Source organism: Pongo pygmaeus, chromosome 1 (assembly GCF_028885625.2).
Source record: "Pongo pygmaeus isolate AG05252 chromosome 1, NHGRI_mPonPyg2-v2.0_pri, whole genome shotgun sequence".
Classification (NCBI taxonomy): domain Eukaryota; kingdom Metazoa; phylum Chordata; class Mammalia; order Primates; family Hominidae; genus Pongo; species Pongo pygmaeus.
The window spans coordinates 119,784,194-119,795,861 of NC_072373.2; positions in this window are offsets into that span (position 1 = coordinate 119,784,194).

Genomic DNA, 11,668 nt, shown 5'->3' on the forward strand with positions numbered 1-11,668 from the left:
AATTAGCCAGGCGTGGTGGCGGGCGCTTGTAGTCCCATCTACTGGGGAGGCTGAGGCAGGAGAATGGTGTGAACCCAGGAGGTGGAGCTTGCAGTGAGCTGAGATCGCGCCACTGCACTCCAGCCTGGGTGACAGAGCAAGACTCCACCTCAAAAAATAAATAAATAAAATAAAAACAAAAAATAAAAAAGGGGAATAATTGGTCTGGAAGTTGTATTCGTCTTCTCTTTCCATTTTGCTCTTATCAGCTCTACAGACGTTAACTGAGCGCCTTCTCTCTGCTGGTCTGTGTGGTGGGTGGTGGGCAGGCCATGTGAATGGAGTTCCAGTCCGGTGATGAGGGAGTGTCAGATGACGTTCATCTCCCTCAGTATTTGAGCTTTTAACTCAAAGAGTTATGACTTTTAAGGAAGATTCTAAAGCCCACTTAAAATTTCTCCTCCTCTATGTATTCTTCCCTGATAATTTGCTAGAAGGACTCTCTCTTTTTCTGTCCCTCGGCCTCACTCCCTTCTCCACACCCTTTCCTCTAGGTAGGAGTAATCTTTTATTCTACATCTCCCAAGACAGTTAAGATTTCAAATATTTTACCCCACAATCCCTACATTACAGTGAAATGCAAATATTTTGACAATCAAGCAACAGCTTCTGAAATACTTGTGTCTCCCAAATGATAAAAACTACAACTTGGATGGTGCTATTTTCCAGGACAGTTTATAAGTAAAAACTGTGCTATTATCACCCTCAATTTACAGATGAGGGAACTGAGTCACAGAGAGATTAAACTGTTTACCCAAGGTCACTTCGGTCAGATCTTGTGGCTCAATTTTTGGCTCAGAAAATTTGGTCCCCAGAAATGCTTATCCTCGCACTCCCAGTCCTGAGACACATGAACTCTCTTTCCTCCCTGGCCTTGTCTGAAAGCTTTGAATTCACAAAACATAGAAGGTAAAAGAGTAAAAAGCTATCTACAAAAAATTGTAATGACATGGAAAAATGTTCACGATTATGACATTATGTGAAAAATCAATACTGTACATTCATTATGATATCAACTATGTAAAAATATAAACATACTATTAAAATACTGGAAGGAAATACAACAGAATGTTGACAGTAGTTATTCCTGACTGGTGGGGTTAAGAGTGATTTTTTTTTTTTTTTTTTGAGACGGAGTCTCACTCTGTCACCCAGGCTGGAGTTCAGTGGCACAATCTCAGCTCACTGCAACCTCCGCCTCCCAGGTTCAAGTGATTCTTGTGCCTCAGCCTCCCAAGTAGCTGGGATTATAGGCATGTACCAGCACACCCAGTTGACTTTTGTATTTTTAGTAGAGATGGGGTTTCACCATGTTGGCCAGGCTGGTCTCCAACTCCCGACCTCAGGTGATCCACCCACCTTGGCCTCCCAAAGTGCTGGGATTACAGGCGTGAGCCACTGCGCACAATCAAGAGTGATTTTTATATTCCTATTTATAGTTTTCTGTATTTTCCTATTTATCTATTATCAGCTCATGCTAACTTTATAAAAAGAAAAAATGTTTTAAAATAAATCATCCACTTAAAGGAAGACATGAACACCATAGAAGAGACTGGTTGATTGAATCGTCGTCGTAGTGATCTGTGGTCTCCCAAGGGTGGAGCTGCATGATGAGTAGATTTGTGTATGTGACACATTGCTGCAATTAGATGGTCTATATGTGGGGATATAGATTTAAATTAGTACTTATGAATGAGGAAACAAATAATGTCTCTTCTTAGAGTTTAAATGGTTTATAGAATTTGGAGGAAACCAGTCCAGAAAAGATTAGAGTGTCAGAGCTGGAAAGGGGCTTCAGAGATCCTAAAATCTAATCTTCTTTTCTTACAGATCAGTATCTGATGCCTCCTTTGTTCAGGGTATTGATGTAAGTTAACATCGACCAGGAAGGAGAAGAAGTTTGAAATCAGAAATGGAAATCTCACATCTTCCTGTGTCCTGGTCAAATTTCAAGTCCAGCCTTGCTGTCCTGGTGGCAGGACCCTTGGGCCTGCCTCCCATAGCTTCTACACTAGTCTAGCCCTGCTGGAGATCTTTGCTGCTAGAGGGATCGCGCCTCTGTGGCTGTGTGAGTGATTTGGTCTCATGGTGAACGATTTGATGGAGGGCACAGGGCAGTGAGACTGGGCTTTCTGAAAACTCAAGTCTACCAGCCAGACCAGCTGAACCAAAGGATCGTCTCTCTCGGCCTTCCTAATGAACGCTTCTCCACTCTTGCCAGGCTCCTGTGACCAGCAGACTAATTTTTGTGACCAAAATAACCACTCAGAGTCATCAAACAACCAGTGACCAACCAGCAATGGACTAGCAATTTGTTCTAGGACCACACTGTTTAGTATGTTTAGATCTTGCCTCAAGGTAGCATTTTGCCATTCTGTGGATCAGCAGTCTCCAGCCTTTTTGGCACCAGGGACTGGTTTCATGGAAGACAATTTTTCCACAAACCAGGGAGTGGGGTATGGTTTCGGGATGATTCAAGTGCATTACATTTATTGTGTGTTTTATTTCTATTATTATTAAATTGTAATATATAATAAAATAATTATACAATTCACCATAATGTAGAGGGAGTGGGAGCCTTGAGCTTGTTTTCCTATAACTAGACAGTTTTATCTGGGGGTATGGGAGACAATGACTGATCATCAGTCATTAGATTCTCATAAGGAGTGTGCAATCTAGATCCCTCACATGTGCAGTTCACAATAGTGCTCCTATGAGAATTTAATGCCGCTGCTGATCTGACAGGAGGCTGAGCTCAAGTGGTAATGCCAGCAATGGGGAACAGCTGTAAACACAGATGAAGCTTTGTTCACTGGCCCACTGCTCACCTCCTGCTGTGCGGCCTGGTTCCTAACAGTCTATGGACTGGTACCAGTTCCTGGCCCTGCTGTGGATGACTTCAGAAAAATCACAACTTCATTACAAAAATACAAGTTTTATAAAATATTTTTTCAGATTACAAAAGTAATATAAATGTATTATTAAAAATTGGAAAATGTAGAAGGAATAAAGAAAGAAATTAAATCACCCATAATTCTAACCCTTAGTAATAGCCTCCATTAACACAGTCATTTTTCCTTGCAATTAATGGTTCCTTCTAATCTTTTTTCTATGTACAGATATATGGCTTACCTTATTTATTTATTTATTTATTTATTTATTGAAACAGAGTCTTGCTCTGTCGCTAAGGCTGGAGTGCAGTGGTGTGATCTTGGTTCACTGCAAACTTCACCTTCCAGGTTCAAGTGACTCTTGTGCCTCAGCCTCCTGAGTAGCTGGGATTAGAGATGTGCACCACCATGCCTTGCTAATTTTTGCATTGTTAGTAGAGATAGGGTTTCATCATGTTGGCCAAGCTGGTCTCGAACTTGTGATCTCAAGTAATCTGCCCATCTTGGCCTCCCAAAGTGCTGGAATTACAGGCATGAGCCACTGCGCCCAGCCCCATGTGTATTTTCTATTCTCATTTATTCCTTAACATTATATGATTAGCATTTCCTATATCACTCAGTATTCTTTAAAAACTATGACCGGTAATGATTGCATAAAATTCCACTGTAAATGATGAACTATTATTATGTAACTATTCTCCTAGTATCAGACATTTAAGGTGTTTTCAAGGAGAAACTGGTTCTATATAACTTTCTGATCAAAGTATACAACAGCACCTATGAAGTATTCTTATAAAAAAAACTGATCCAGAACCTGATTAAATCTATAGATTGAATTTCCAAATTTGTAGAAAATATAAGTGACAGAGGAACATGTTAGTGACACTTTGAGGCTGCAACCAGAAAAATTCAGATTCTGGGAAACTCTATAGGACAAATGAACAAGTTTTTCATCAGATAAACTGCTGAGGGAAAGAGATGGGGAGGAGGAGACCTATAGATGAAAAGTGTTAAGAAACATATTGACCAATTGCAATGTATGAATATTGGATCCATATTCAAACAAACTTAAAAAAATTTGAGACAAATTATTGGATGACATTAAGAGATCATTAATTTTTAGAAGTGATGAGTATTGTAGTTATGTTTTTAAAAACAAATCTTTATCTTTTAAAGATTCATACTGAAATCATTATGTTTGAATGCATATATGTGGGATTTGTTTCAAAATAATGAGGTGGGGTAGGGAATAGTGTGTGGTAATATAGATGGATGAATATTGGCTTAATTGTTCAAGCTGAGTGATGAGTACATGGGATTTCATTTTACTATCTATCTGTTTATTTTGGTACTTTTTTTTTGAGACAGGTTCTTGCTCTGTTGCCCAAGCAGAAGTGCAGTGGCATGATCTCAGCTCACTGTAAGATCACATGATCTTGCAGCTCACTGCAAGAGCCTCCTGGGCTCAAATGATCCTCCTGCCTCAGCCTCCTGAGTAGCTGGGACTACAAGCATGCATCACCACCCCCGGCTAATTTTTGTATATTTTTTAGAGGGAGGTTTCATCATATCACCCAGGGCTTGTCTCGAACTCCTGGACTCAAGCAATCTACCTGCCTAAGCCTCCCAAAATGCTGGGATTACAGGTGTGAGCCACTGTGCCCAGCTGGTACATGTTTTATATTTGCCACAATTAAAACTTAGAAAAGAAACAAAGGAAAAGCAAGCCAGCATTTCTGATAGCCATGTGCTGAGCTGAGCTGTGGAAGAAAGAGTCCTGAGTAAGATAGACCTCACTCTAATCCCAACTCTCACATTAATTGGCTATGTGTCTTTGAGCTGTTTACCTAACCTCTCTGAGCCTCAGCGCCCTCACTTCTAAAACTTGTATTATAAAGCCTGCCTCACAAGGTTGTTGTGAGAAAACATATTTTCTGGGAAAGGGCATGCAAAACTAAGGAATGCTGGATATTTTATGTTAAGGTATGAGTAAAGGGTAGGGCTGAGGAACAAAGAGGATATGCATAGCTCCCCTCCTCAGGGAGTTCAGGCTCCCCATTTTTTGCTGGTTTCTCGAGAGTGAGGTTTTCATAGAAAAATACTCCGGTGCACCATTTTAATTTTCTTGTCATTTCTTTTATTAGATATTTTTGAGTTGTTTTTCTAGTGGTTGCCCTGAAGATTACCATTAGCAACTTAGTTTATAACAATCTAGTTCAAATTAATACCAATTTAATTCCGATAGTACACAAAACTTTGCTCGTATTTGGCTCTGTACCTCTCTCTCCTTTATGCTGCTATTAACACAAATTATATCTTTATACATTTTTCCCATTGACATAGATTTATCATTAATGCTTTATGAATTTTTTTAATCAAATAAGAAAAAATACGTTTATACTGTCTTTTATGTTTACCTACGTAGTTACCTTTACTGGTGGTTGAATTTATTTGTGTGGATTCAAGTTACTATCTAGTGTATTTTCAATTTAGCCTGAAGGATCTCCTTGGTATTTCTTTTAGGTTGGATCTGCTTAGTGACAAATTCCCTCAGTTTTTGTTTGTCTAGAAATGTCTTAATTCCTCCAACATTTCTGAAGAACAGTTTTGCTGGATGTAGAATTCTTGGTTGACACTTTTTTCCCTTCAGCGCTTTGACTATGCCATCTCACTGTCTTCTAGCCTCTCTGGTTTCTGATTAAAAATCAGCTGTGAGCCTTATTGAGCATTCTTTGTATTGGATGAGTTACTTTTATCTTGTTGCTTTCAAGAATCCCTCTTTGATGATCGTCACCAGAGGCTGTGAACAGTAGTCAGGGTAGGGGTGAACAGGGATAAGTAACGGGTACAAAAATGTAGTTAGATAGAATCAATAAGATCTAGTAGTTGACAGCACAGCAGGATGACTACAGTCAACAATAATTTATAGTACATTAAAAAATAACAAAAAGTATAATTGGAATGTTTGTAGCAAGAAAACATGATAAACGCTTGAGGTGAAGGATATCCCATTTACCCTGATGTGATCATTATGTATTGTATGCCTGTATCAAAATATCTCATGTACCCCATAAACATATACACCTACTATGTACCCACAAAAATTAAAAATTAAAAAAAGTCCCTCTTTGTCTTTTGAAAGTTTGATTGTGATGTGTCTGTGTCTCTCTTTGAGTTGATCCTACTTAGAGTACATGGTGCTTCTTGGATGTGTAGATTAATGTCTTTCATTAAATTTGGAAAGTTTTCAAACGTTATTTCTTCAAACATTCTTTTTTTTTTTTTTTTGAGATGGAGTTTTGCTCTTTCACCCAGGCTGGAGTGCAGTGGTGCAATCTCAGCTCACTGCAACCTCCGCCTCCCTGGATCAAGCGATTCTTCTGCCTCAGCCTCCCAAGTAGCTAGGATTATAGGTGCCCGCCATCATGCCTGGCTAATTTTTGTATTTTTAGTAGAGGCAGGGTTTCGCCATGTTGGCCAGGCTGGTCTCAAACTCCTGACCTCAGGTGATCCACCCACCTCAGCCTCTGATAGTGCTAGGATTACAGGTGTGAGTCACCATGCCTGGCCGAAATATTCTTTTTATTCCTGTCTGTCTCTCCTCTCTTTCTTGGACTCCCATTATGTACATGTTGGTATGCTTGAAGATGTTCCACAGGCCTCTGTGGCTCTGTTTATTTTTCCTGATCTTCATTGTTTCTTTGTTATTTCTCTTCCTCAGACTGGGTAATCTCAATTGAGATTAACTTCAAGTTCATGGATTCTTTCTTTTGGCTGTTCAAAGCTACTATTAAGCCCCTCTGGTGAAATGCTCATTTCAGTTATTGTACATTTGGCTCCTTTTTTTTTTTAGACAGAGTCTCGCTCTGTTGCCCAGGCTGGAGTGCAGTGGCACAGTCCTGGCTCACTGCAACCTCTGCCTCCCGGGTTCAAGCAATTCTCCTGCCTCAACCTCGTGAGTAGCTGGGACTATAGCATGCACCACCACGTCCAGCTAATTTTTGTATTTTTAGTAGAGACAGGGTTTCACCATGTTGGCCAGGATGGTCTTGATCTCTTGACCTCATGATCTGCCTGCCTCAGCCTCCCAAAGTGCTGGGATTATAGGTGTTCCTTCTCTATATGTTCTCATCTTTATTGATATTTTCTATTTGGTGAGACATTAATCTTAGATCTTCTTTTAGTTCTTTATACATGTTTTCATTTAGTCTTTGAACACTTTGGAATACCTGATTTAAAATCTTTGTCTAGTAAATCTAATGTTGGGGCTTCCTCAGAAGCAGTTTCTATTGATTGCTTTTTTCCCCCTGTGTATAGGGAATACGCTCTGTATCTTTACATGCCTTCCATTTGTTGTTGTTGTTGGAAGCTAGACATTTAAAATAATATAATGCATCACCTCTGGAAGTCACATTTTTACCCCCCTTCCCCAGGATTTGTTGCTGTTGTTAATACAGAGAAATACTCTGAACATAGCAGAGGACTTGGGCCCAAACACCCAAAGAGCTTCAAACTTGAAACTCTTCTTCAGGAGAGTAGACAGAGACAGTTTCCTGCATGTAGGCATGGAGCTCTTTTCAGGAAAACCAACATGGAAAACGTACCAATAGTGCCCTCTGATAGTGACACCTCTTGGAAGATCCCCCAAATATCACAGGCCAGGTAAGGGCCCTTCTCCCACCTCTGAGATTCTTCAGCCCCTAGTCTTTGGCCTGTCTCCCCAGAATCACTAGAGCATATTGAGCCTGCAGATGTCACACTTGATGGTCCTGATCCAGCCTTGCCCATGCAATCCCAGCCCAGGCCTGGACAACCTCCCCCGGAGATCTGGCTGGGTGTGGGAGAACAAATTTCTAGCCCTTTCTTCCAGGAAATTCGTAATCAGGCAAAATAAGAATGATGACAAAGCTGCTGCCAGCTGGAGTGATCAATGGCCAGGTGTCACCTGGCTCAATAATTAACCAGGTGGTTGGGATATGTCCAAAGGGTGGGCAGGAAGAAAACACATGGGTCACAAAGGACTCAAGCCAAGAGAAGCCAGAAGGAGGGACTGCCAGTCAAGAGAGGCCTTTTTCAGAGGCCCAGGCAGTAGACACACCACCCAGGAGAGGTCCCTCTTCTTTCCTGGTGGATTTAGGGATAGCAGCAAGACTGAGAAAACAGGAGTCTGTCATAGGCACCTTTTGCCCAGTTTCAGACTACGCAATCCTTCTGAGGGGAAGAAGAAGGAGAATTCTAAGGCCCTGAGGACCCTCAAAGCCCACCAAGCTGGCACGAGCTGTCCATTTGTGCAAGAAGCATTTGTTAAATGTCTGCTAGAGTGTGATGTTATGATGTTGTATTTGAAAACAGCCAGATCTGGCTTCAAATCCAGGCATTGCTACTTGCCAGCTGCTGTGACCTTGGCTGAGTTAAGTTTCTCTAAGCCTTAGTTTCTACATCTATAGATGAGGATATTAGCACCTTGCTTACAGGGTTATTGTAGGATAGAATGCGACTGCATTTTTATAGAGTGTCCCATACATACCAGTAAATAGTAAATAGCCTTCCATTCGATCTTGTTGACAGTCTTGGACAAGGAAGGAGGAACAGAACGTGCCTCACTGCCTGTAACCCTTATATGGCTTCCTTTGTCTTAATCTTCCTGAAGGCCTGCAGAATCCAGCATCCCTGGTCAGGTTCCCTGTTAGGTTATCTTCCTAATTCTATTCATATTTTATGACTAGATATTTATTTGTGTGATTGTTTTACTAATACCTGTCTCCTTCACTGACTCTTATTTACCATTTTGTCCTCAGTGAGTGGCAATCAATGGGGAAATAAATGAATAAATAAGGATGAGGCTCTTGCCTTCACAGACCTCACTAGATGCACACACATGAAGAGGACAAAATAGCAGAGTGGCTGGGGGAAGGTGTCCAAGACTTCAGAGCAAGGGCAGGGCCTGTGGACCAGAGAGGCTAAAGTCCAACTTGGGGTTCTCCCTTAGCCCTCCTCCAGGAATTCACTCAACAACTGCCTGACCCAGCCTTCTCCACTGCCCCGATCCACAGCCTCTTCTGACTCAGCCACCCAGTAGTGGAGCTGAGTCAGTATGGACTCTAGATGGTGCCATAGGGGTCAACCTGTGGGCTTTCCTGTGGTCCAGCCGCTTCACCATGGGGCTTTCCAAGCTAGTGTGGTCCACTTGCTCCCTCAGCAGTCCCAGCATTCAGGAGCAGAGCCTGGTCACTCCCCTACCCTTCCTAGAGCCTGAAGAGGGAAACCAGCAAACAAAAGTGCTGCTCTGGCAGAGGAGGCTTTCACTGGGGCAGGGGAAATGTGCTCACTGGGAAACGTGGCCTTTTTTCTTCAGGGCTCCCTGGCCACTGCCCTCACCAAATGACTTTAGTGCCTTATTCAAGGGGTCTTTGGACACCCACCCAGGCCCTGCATCTAGTCCTGTCACCAACCCCTTTCTTGCCACGGCCCAGTCTGCACGAGGTTAACCTCAGGCTTCTTCCTCGTCTCCTCTGATTCACTTTCCTGCCTCTGGCCGGATAGTGGTTTGGGGTTTGGCCGTGGCCTCTGCTTATATAGTCCAAGCCAGAGTTCCTGACCCTGCCTGCTCACCGGCACCCGTAGCAACCCAAGGCCACTTTCCACTCCAGTCTCCTACCTGGCTCTTCTTGTCAGCCAGAAATCCCTGAGCTACAAGATCTCTAACTGCTCATCCCTGTGGGAAGCACCCAGCTCTGCCACCTTCCTCTGAGAACAGCCAGGCCCTGGTAGCATGCTGGTCCCCAGGGCTTGCCCAGAGGGGAGCTCTCTGTTTGGCTTGGGCACTGTTGGACCAGCTGGTGGGCACAGTATCAGTACACACTTGATTCAGGGGCAGCGCTTTGGAGCCCACAAAGTGCTTTTGGGTTTGTCATTTTATTTGAACTGCAGTCCAGGTACACCTGGTTTGCACTCTTTCTTTTTTTTTTTTTTTTTTTTTTTTTGAGACGGCGTCTTGCTCTGTTGCCCAGGCTGGAGTGCAGTGGCACGATCTCGGCTCACTGCAACTTCTGCCTCCTGGGTTCCAGTGATTCTCCTGCTTCAGCCTCCCGAGTAGCTGGGATTACAAGTGCCTGCCACCATGCCCAGCTAATTTTTGTATTTTTAGTAGAGACGGGGTTCCACCATGTTGGTCAGGCTGGTCTTGAACTCCTGACCTCAGGTAATCAGCCCGCCTTGGCCTCCCAAAGTGCTGGGATTACAGGTGTAAGCCACTGCACCCAGCCACCTGGTTTGTACTCTTAAACTAGTTTTACAGATGAGGAGAAACCTGAGGCTCAGAGAGGTTAAATACTTACTCAAGGTCAAACAGTAAGAGCCAATGAGAGATTCAAGCCAAGAACCTAAGTTCTGTTGTTTTTTGGGTTTCAGTGTTTCTGAGACAGGGTCTTACTTCATTTCCCAGGCTGAAGTACAGTGGTATGATCAGGGTTGACTGCAGCCTCAACCTTCTGGCTCAAGTTATCCTCCCACCTCAGTCTCCCATGTAGCTGGGACTACTGGTGTGTGCCACCGCATCTGGCTAGTTTTTTGTTTGTAGAAATGGGGTCTCATTACGTTGCCCAGGCTGATCTCAAACTCCTGGCTCAAGTGATCCTCTCACCTTAGCCTCCCTAAAGCGCTGGGGTACAGGTGTAAGCCACCACGCTCAGCCAGTTCTCTGGTTGTCAATTCAAAGCGAATATTGCTCTATAGGTATGATGCTTCCCAAGCAGCCCCTGCAGCACATGAAGCCCAGGAAAGGCCTGCCGAGATTCTCAGGTCTTTCTGGGGGTTCCAGAGAGGCAGCTAAAGGGAAGGGGTCTTTTGCTCTCCTCATCACCAATCCTCGCTTAGAGGCTTTGAAGTGTACATTCCATCCACCACAGCCCAGTGATCAGGAAGGGCTCTAACTAGCCCCATCTCTGTCAGAAGCCAGGAAGACTCCTCTGCTGAAAATCCTTCTGCTTGGCTATTGAACAGTAGTTATTAGATACTAATCTCATTTGCTAATACCAATAAGGCCTCTAGAAAAGGCCACCCATTACGTCTGGTCAGAATTTGCATTATGATGCCTCTGTTCATGCTTTCAGTGTTAACCTTTGGCACACAGTTACTGAGCACCTACTGTGTGCCAGATACTCTTAGGCACTAAGGCACTAGGCGCATGTCCCCCTTTAATAAAAGGAGGGATGTAGCAGTGTCTGCCACTGACCATGGCCTGGTGGGACAGACAGACAAACAGGCTCCAAATTCCAAATCTGTAGAAGCACAAGGGAGGAAGGAATTGAAGCTGGGTAGGCCTCAGGAGCTTGAGTCAGGCTGGGAAGGCTTCTCAGAGAGGCCTTGAAGGATAAAATGTAAGTTTCTTCAAAAATCTTTTCTGTAGCTCTTTTGATAGAAAGGGAAGAGAAGAGCCATCTTAAGGGAAATGATAAGGGACAGGGTGGCAGGGGTGAGGGCACAGAAAGGGGTGACTGAGACACCTGAACACCTAGCCCCTGGTCAAATTTGCTTGATGCCAATCTTGGCCCTGTATCCTTGGTCCCTAAGTCCAAGGACCTAATCTTTGGGGTAGTACTGTCCAGCAGAATTTCTGGAATGATGCAAATGTTGTATTTCTGTGCTGTCCAACATGGTAGCCACATGTAGTTACTGAGCCCTTGACATGTGGATAGTATAGGTAAGGAACTGAATGTTTACTTTTATTTCATTCTAAT